This window comes from Takifugu rubripes, chromosome 22, assembly GCF_901000725.2.
Source record: "Takifugu rubripes chromosome 22, fTakRub1.2, whole genome shotgun sequence".
NCBI classification, from domain to species: Eukaryota; Metazoa; Chordata; class Actinopteri; order Tetraodontiformes; family Tetraodontidae; genus Takifugu; species Takifugu rubripes.
The window spans coordinates 8,123,743-8,132,657 of record NC_042306.1 but is presented as its reverse complement, the minus strand read 5'-3'; the positions used below and the strand labels follow the sequence as shown (position 1 = coordinate 8,132,657).

General features: G+C 38.3%; 1 long non-coding RNA gene across 2 annotated transcripts; it reads left to right on the top strand.

Annotated features, from left to right (window-relative positions):
* Positions 1 to 3,378: 3,378 nt before the first annotated feature.
* LOC115248052 (uncharacterized) lies at positions 3,379 to 7,393 on the top strand. 2 transcript variants are annotated; one of them, XR_003887090.1, is made up of 7 exons: positions 3,379 to 3,714; positions 4,104 to 4,304; positions 5,165 to 5,200; positions 5,387 to 5,461; positions 5,547 to 5,616; positions 5,713 to 5,781; positions 6,331 to 7,393. It is a non-coding gene; the product is annotated as an uncharacterized lncRNA (long non-coding RNA). The 2 variants fall into 2 exon arrangements; XR_003887091.1 differs by having other exon boundaries at positions 4,104 to 4,682.
* Positions 7,394 to 8,915: the final 1,522 nt, after the last annotated feature.

Sequence of the window (8,915 nt, the reverse complement as noted above, 5' to 3'; positions counted from 1 at the left end):
ACAGCAGGGCTCCGTCTTACATAGAAGGATGAGCATCCGGATTTTCATTTTCTCAAATTTTATTTTTCTGGGAATTTTTTGTGATGCTATGAAGCAGACATCTCTGCCATTGTGGCGGCTGCAGACCTAGATTTATTTTCATTTCATTTTACAACATCATTTTTGCTGTATTTGGTGAAACTATGAAAGATTCACGAAATCAGGGAAGTGGATTATGTTAAAACCTGTTTGAACACATCTATATCAGTCACACAGGGGCAAAAAGGTTTAACCTGAATAATATAATAACATGCATTATTCAACCAGTTCTATTCGATTTATAAAGCACAAAATGTTTAAAAGAAATAGGGTCAAGGTTATCTTAGGGTCAGACAGCCTATAATAGAAGATTACTTATGCCCATGCTCCTCGACCAGATAATTCCAAATATGCACTTTTGTTGTCAAGTAAAGAAAGCAAAAAGGACCTAAATAAATTAGTAGTAGCCAACGGTGATAGTCTGCCTGACCAACCGAGCTTCCAAAGAAGAGTGGGTGGATGATGTTGGATTATGCAAGATATCCATTGACCAGCTATTCACTCTTATGTTATAGATAAACCTAGCCCATAAGTGCTAGAAAGTCTCTACACATATGTGTTGCTCAATGCCTCGAAGGGGTCTATTGTTCACACCGTCTACATGGATATTGGATTTCATTTTTAACCACAGCCCTTCTAAGAGTGTGGATTTGCCTATGGCCAAACTGTGGAGTAAGGTATGGCACAGCTGCACAAAGATGTGCTACAGAAGTATACTTCATCCTACAATGAGCTAGTGGCTGATCCAGGGTGAAGCCCACCTCTCACCTAAAGGATCTACCCCCCATGAGGCCCCACTGAGCATAGTAAAAGAGTGCTCTGGAATCTGGCAGCAGCACATATAGCCAGCTCAGAGAGGATGCTTCAAGGTCACCATGTTTCAGCACATGCCTTAACTTACATTTTTTATGGATCCCTTTATATTGTTGTTTTATTGAATTTTCACAGAGTGCTAGTGGGAAAAGGAACTCCTGACTTAATGATCTCAAAAAAGCTAGTGGGAGTTATGAGCTAGCATACATGAAGTCTTGTTAAAAAAATCAGTGTGGAGGCATTGACTAGAACTCCTTGGACCATGTAAAATCCAGTCACTCCTGTTGATTTTAGTCCGTTCAAGAAGAATACAACTGTGAAGATGACTTGTTTAGGATTTCTGATCAAGAATTGTTGAATTAAATGAAGCTGAAGCTATGTATTAGATTTTCTTGCAATGCAACTGTGTTCTCAACAACCAGGTCATGTTTAATTTGAATTTGGCATCTTTCTGGAGTGACACACAAGCATATACACACACACAATTCTGTGCTACTGACAAAAGCAGGGAATAGGAGTCACCATTAAAACGATAAACATGGGAGACAGTGATGGTGGAATTAGCCAGGGAGGAGATAACAAAGTTTTAGACTTAATTAGTATTTGGGGTTACAATTTGGTGCAAGCTAAACTTGAAGGGTCTTATCGCAATCGCTCGTAATCCTCCTTTTAAACAACACCCGCTCACAAATTTCCTGCTGCCGCCATACTCCATTTTCAAAAATAGAGCATAGAGCCTAGTTTCAACATCTTCCGCCATGTTCACTTCCATAAACAACATTCGGTGTGACATCATTCATGATCAACTGAGCATGTGGATCACTTCAGGCGAATGAGTTCAGTCTGCAAACAGTCGATGTTCAAACACATAATCTGAACAGCCTAAATAAAAAATCAGATTTGAGTATTAAGGCCTACAGGGTGAACGTTGCCTTAGACCAAAACTCTTGGTCTAGATTGAATTGGCTCATCAATTGAATGGTCATCAGTCCCAGGACTCCCTAGAAATGGTGAGTTTGTGGAAGCAGCAGATTTAGGGTTGGTAGTCACAGAGATCAAGATGGTGGATAAGCTTGGTCATCCAGGCAGTTTTCTCTGCCTCCCTCCTGTATTGTCAGGCCCTGCAGCGCCAAATGAAATATACTGTGGAGTCCAGGTTTGGCCAGACTGCAGTGTCAAAACCATTTAGGCAGGACTCCATTGCAGGAAATAAAGGACAGACCAGAACATTTAAAGAGTAATTTAGTAATTCGGTATGCGCAAGTAGTTAGAGGGAGACTTCTGCATGAATGCAAAGAGACAAACAGCCCATCTGACAACAGCTTTGATAGACAATGGCGGAGCAACAAACCAAGAGGCACAGGTGTGTTTGAACAGGTGAGACACAGCAAGACACAACACGTAGGAGCAATCAGGACAATCAGGAAAGTCGAAGGACAGAAGAAAGACAGTACCAGACTTTCAGGAAACAAATCACAACACAACATAGCCATGTAGAAACTGCTGGGAAATTCTGATGAACAGATTAAGCAAAATGTCAAGTGCATATCTGGGTATTTTCCATTTTTTTAAACTTTTTAAGCTCACAGGACAGAAAAGAAGACTTTAATCTGCAGAATCAAGATGATTTCATCCATCTTTAAATCTGTGCTTTTCTGATTGAGAATTTTTCAAAGGATCACACCAGAAAGAGAGAACAAATCATGGGTGCTTGCAAAGAATCTTATAAAGAAGACACAATGGAAAAAGTAATATCAAACGTGTGTAATGCCATTCAGAATTGATGAGGAGTTCATGTCCTACATAGTGAAAATTTAGTTAATTGAACTGCTCAGTTTGAGAAACATTTCTTCAAACCAGAGAGAATTCAAGATCTTGAATTTTGACATCTTTACAGATGGAGTTCTACTGGTCATTGATCTCGGGCTGGAACTGGAGCTAAAATTAGAACTGATTCAAACAAAGAAAGACAAAACCTCTTGAAACATTCACACATACAATGTAAACATCTTAATTTGCATATTCCAGGCTTCACATTTCCTTCCTTGGGTTTACCAAATAAGACATCAGTTCTGCAATTTCTTCAATTTAACTCCCACTTCCTGAAGTCAAAATTTGGTATATGATTCCAGAAAAATATACACACAAGATGAAACTATATTTTTACTACCTTATGAGTAACGTGCTGACAATCAAACTCTACTAGTCAGCGAATATACTCGAAAGGAAAATGGAGAAGAGGGCAAAAGAAAGGGTAAATAAAAATATTAACAGTAATGGGTAATGAGGAGCTCTCTTTCCTGGAGGGAATTCAGTTGGAAAAACTCAGAAAGGGGGCTGGTTAATGAGTGGCTCCAGCCTGTTCCTACCAAAAACAGCATGGACTACAAAATAATTTTGATGAAAAATAGTGCCAACTATAAGGAAAGGACAGTTTTAAGAATATGACTGAACTTCCTGTATTTCTGTCAGTGGGTGTGCAGCCTGCTGCCCCACCTCTCTGCACTGCTTCTGCTTCTTTCTGTGTCTTCCTGTTGAAACTTTGGACTTGATACCTTATAATCTGTAGGTTCTGTTCTGCAGCTGCTGTCATTATGCCAAAATGAACTATACGATGGAGTCGTATGGCTGCTCAAGCTGTGAAAATATTTAAAGAAGCAAACAAGGTTGATCATGAGGAAAACAACTTTAATTCAGCTGAAGCCTTTTTGACTTTGCACCACTGCTTAAACAAGATAAGAATCAACTTTAAGGATCAGTGTCAGGATTGAGCCACACCTGAGAGTCAACAGACAGCCGCTGGGTAAAGGAATTCTCATAAAGGTACTTTAGTTCCCTTCTATTCTGTTTGTGCAAAACTAGCTCTGCATGGTCTAATATCCTAATTGTAGGTAAATTTTGCCAGTATTGCTTCTGTTTGGACGATAAAAATGCCGTGTGAAACACGGTGTCATATGTTTCTCCTGCAGCAGCACAGATTCCATCAGAGGTTTGCTGATTATGACAGTGAGGCTCAGGTGGTGCAGCAGCTGTCAGACTAAACATGACAGTGAGACATCTGAACTGTCTTTTGGTGATAAATAATGATATAAGAGAGGAAATAAGACCGGAACACTGCCGGATGTGTGAGAGTGAGGCATCACAGTAGATAGAAATTCGTAGAAGCCACTCAGGGTACTTGCTCTCAGCATTTTGCTTTTCTCATCTCGCAGGGGTGCAGATGAGTGGATGAAACTTCTGTGGATCAAACATCAGTTGACCGATGGACGTTTAATACCTGTCTGCTTCCTCTTCTGCGGATTTAAATGGATTTGCTTACTTCTTTAAAACAGCTACTTTGAGAATCAAATTGTGAGAATGGCACAACTCGTGGGAGGTGGCGTCTTGTGGAGCTCCAGACAAAAACAGCTACAGTGAGTTCGTAATTGTAATTTTTCTGCGTTGCTTCTTAAAGAAGTTTTTTTTTTTTCTGGCAGGAAAAGGTTGAAGGCATGTTGATATTTGATTTGAGCAGAAGTAGCAGCTGATGAATTACACCTGTCTGTTTGATGACTGGTGACAAGAAACGACTCCATTGTATCACCTTAAAGACAACTCTGGGATATTCTAATTGGTCACAGCCTGTGACGTGTTTCAGTTCCAAACTTCCTGTTTTGTTAGCTGTGATAATCTCACCAATGAAATGATGATGCAAAAGGCAATTTAGCATTTAAGCTACATCATCAAACCCTGGAGCGTCTGATTTTCTAAGGAATTTTATTTATTGAAAATCAGACCTAAGCATTAAAATGGTGAGCAATCTTACTCATGTTTGGCTACTGTTTATATTTGTTTAAATAGTGATAATGACCAAATAGTGATAGTGAGTCAGCAATGTCAACAATCAAGCTAACTCAGCTACCGCAGTCGTAGCTAGAACGAGTGTCACTTTTATAATGTTGACAGATAAGTTGCCAAGTTACTGGCTTTTCTGGACATTTGGAACAGTGTGAATTAGCCTTTGTGTAAATTTTGCAAATCAATAGTTTGACATGTTCCAGATAAGTTTTGCTGATTTGGGTCCAGACCTGTTGCCAGTGAGTACAAATACACAGGTAGCTGGGGTGTTTCAGGAATAGTGAACTTTTGAAAGGAACAGAATCGAAACATTTAAAAATATTTAATAATGGTATGTTGAATCAGTTAGTCAGGTTTAAGGGTCATGCAGCAGTATTCTTAATGTTTGAACCCTGGGCATTGATTTGTGACCTCAGTCCTGTTTTTCCCCACTCAGGTGAGGGTAATTGAAACAGAGAGGCAGTTCCTTCCGGTAAGTAAAAGCATGTTACACTTGGTTGTTCAAGGTGATGTCAATGTAGGAACACTTTAAAAAGAAAGATTTAGATTTAACTATATGTGAAATTAGAATGTGTAATGTAATGTGTATTTAAATTGAATATACATTTAATACTGCATATTTAACTGCATCAATATTACAGTAACTCTCGTCCTGTAGGTCCAGTGTGAAACAAACCCAACTGGCGAGAATGGAGTTGTGGTGAATGATGATTTAACTTACCCACTAACATTTGTAAGTGCATTGAAATAACCCTTTGATTATCATTGTGCTTTTTGTAGCATTACAATAATTGCTATGTTTTGGTTTCTCTCACCAGCTGAGAAATGAGCGTTTACCTACAAGCAGCTCCAATCACGTAGACAGAAGATCAGATCCAGGGTATTCAGGTAAATGGGACTCAATCATGGACACAGAAGTCAACAAATAAATTCCATTTAAAAAAATGTGCCATCATATCTCTTCTACTACCTGGATTTTCACAGGGCCACGTCACCAGAATGAAAGCTCAGCGTTACAGCCCCATGACCATGGGCCCTCTCTCCAAACATATGGTAAGCCACATCAGGCACAGTTGCTGAGTCAAATCATAATTGGGCCTATTGATAGTTTTAATTGACGCAGTTTGATTGTCTAATTGATAGGTTTAAAGAGGTGAGGTTACAATAACTGAATGCCAGAATTTTTAATGTGAGGAATATTAGGAGAGTGTCACACATGTGGAGTCTCAATGTGAGACAGGAGGAGAGCTACAGCTGCTGATGAGCCAGCGAACCGATTATCAGATTATCAAATATAATACATACAGAAAACATGACAAGAGTGTAGAAATTACCATCAATTAGGACTGGAAATTAAACTGGTCACCTCATCAGAGCAATGGATCTGCCTGTGTAATAGTTTATACGCCTGTTTTATGCTTTTACCGTAAACAAAAACACAACTTTATATAAACCTGTTGCATCTTTTCTCACAATAAAAGATTAATAACTTGGTTGTAATGTAGTTGATATTTCTTCTTAACGTATTTTTTTTAGAAATGGGGTGAATGTAGACTATTCACTGCTGTCATATTATTTTTGATTCTTTCCTTTTCATTGCAGGTGGAATCCCATTTTCCTATAAATTAACAGTTTATTTCCTTCTATTTTTCTTTTTCTTTTTTATTTTTTTATATTCTTATAATAAGCTAAAACTTATTATATTCGTTCTTTTTAATTTATTGTTAGAACATACATTGTTAGACTACTAACATTAGAAGGAAAATTAATATTATTGTCACATGGCTTTAGAATAACTTGTAAGGAACTCATGAAATGGCTCTTATTTTTAGAATAACAGATTTACATTACAGAACATTAGTTGGCCATCATGCTCACAGTATGTATCTTCTGTCTAATAAGCCGAGGATATGTTGCTGCTGCTGTTTTTCTATGTTCTTATATCAAGACTAAAAATAAAACTACTTAATCTTTCAAATCTTATGGCTTCCTCAACAGTTCAAATATACTAGTAGAGGAGTTTGAAGGGCGTTTTTAAAGAGGCAAGTAATTAATGTTTCTGTCACCTCAAACCTCTCAAATGTGAGAATGAAATGACAATATTACAATACACTTCTATATTATCCTAAAATGGAAAATAATAACGCGTTTAGGTAATGGTATTTTATGAGGAAAATAAAGAAGAAAATAATCAACAATATATATATATTATATTTCACAGCCAAAAATGTATTGGTTCTTTACTAGGGTTGCACATGTTTCTGGTGTGATCCATTTCTCCATGTTAGGATCCCAGTTACTCAGAGTTCCTCCCCCAGAGACCTGGGGCCAGCTCAGTTTTAGGGACATGCTGACCATGTAGCCAGGCATGATTCAGATGTGTTCAGATGTGTGCTGATAATGTAGAAAGAAGAGGAATTAGAGGTATGATATGACTTTTGAGCAATGAAGAATTTCTCAAAGCTTTTGAAAATATATATTTAAACTGAATAACAATGATATTGATGATAATAATAATTCCTATTATTATTATTGTTGTTGTTGTTGTTAGCAGTAGTATTATTGTTATTGCTGCTGTTTTAATTATTTATAACGAGAACAAATACAAGTGTCCACTATGTATTCCAAATCCGGTCATAGTAAAAATAAAAAAAAGTAAAGTATCCATCTGTATGCTTGTGATTTGTTTTATTATGTTTCACTGTTTAAACATTTACATTTAAAGATATTAACAAACTGACTATGAATCAAACCACCTGAACTCAGCTTAGAGCTGCCTGTCCTACATCAGGAGGCAGATGTGGAGACTGGCAGACAGTGATGGATCTATAGTGGGCATACATACATACATACATACATGCATACATACATACATACATACATACATACATACATACATACATACATACATACATACATACATACATACATACATACATACATACATACATACACGGGCGGGCAGACAGACAGACAGACAGACAGACAGACAGACAGACAGACAGACAGACAGACAGACAGACAGACAGACAGATAGACAGATAGATAGATAGATAGATAGATAGATAGATAGATAGATAGATAGATAGATAGATAGATAGATAGATCTCCTAAGTGGCTGTACTGTAAAGAACCACAGCAAAAAGTTGATCACACACTCAAGTGTCAGGTTTTTGCCCCTGAGTTTCAGTGATGTGAAAGTGTTTTTAAAAATAAATGAAGGCCATCCGGGTGTTTCATGCACATCACAGGTCCAGCAGGTTATTGAGAACCAGCAGTTGTGTCTGCTCAGCTGTCAGATACCCCCAGAGCAGATGCGACCCCTGAAACCTGCTGTAGTAATTCACTTGGGGAACATCACTGGCAATAATAACTGACGGACACCAGCACTGTGATAAACTGGTCAGGAGACCTGTCTGCAACATCTCAAGTTTCCCAGAGTAGGTTAATAATTTGCCGGCTGATTCCTGAGCTTGTCTTCCTTAATACCCTTTCCCTCGATATTGTGTTTTTAGATGGTTTCTTTGAGTTTGATGCAACCCCCTCACTCATCTGTGGAACAAAGCTACAGTACAGCTAATTTCCATAATTTCCTTACCTCCTTGTGATCAATACAGTCTTCCATCTGTCTCAAGGCTACCTTCTATCTCTGCTAGACCTTTGTGTTGCTTATTTCTGCTGTTTTTGGTTTGCGGCCGAGCTACGACCTGTTTTTGTTATCTTGGTCAGAGCCTAAATCTCATCTACTGCAGCATCATTAGAGGTCAAACACCAACAGAAAACCACAACACTTCCACAAGTAAACAGCAAAAGATTAGAACATAAGATTAAAACTGTTATTATCAACTATTATATGAAGGAAAAGGTTTGGCCTTCGTTTGCTGGTTGAAGAAGAAGAACCTGCCTTGCTATGTACAAGTACTGCAGCACAAAGCACGGTTAAGAACTGGCAAGGAAGATGTTTGAGGCTGTTTATTCACCACTTTGTTTGGCACCATGCCTCTACTCACCTTTCCAACAAACTGTATCAAGTTTCTAACCTACCAGATCTTGGAACTACAAGAGAGGACATCTGTCCTCTACCTCATTCATGACAAAGATCAGATCGTGGACTCACTGGGTTGTGCTGCTACAAACAGCCACAGGTGAATTAGTCTCCACTCTCCCATGTCTAGAGATGCTGCTGC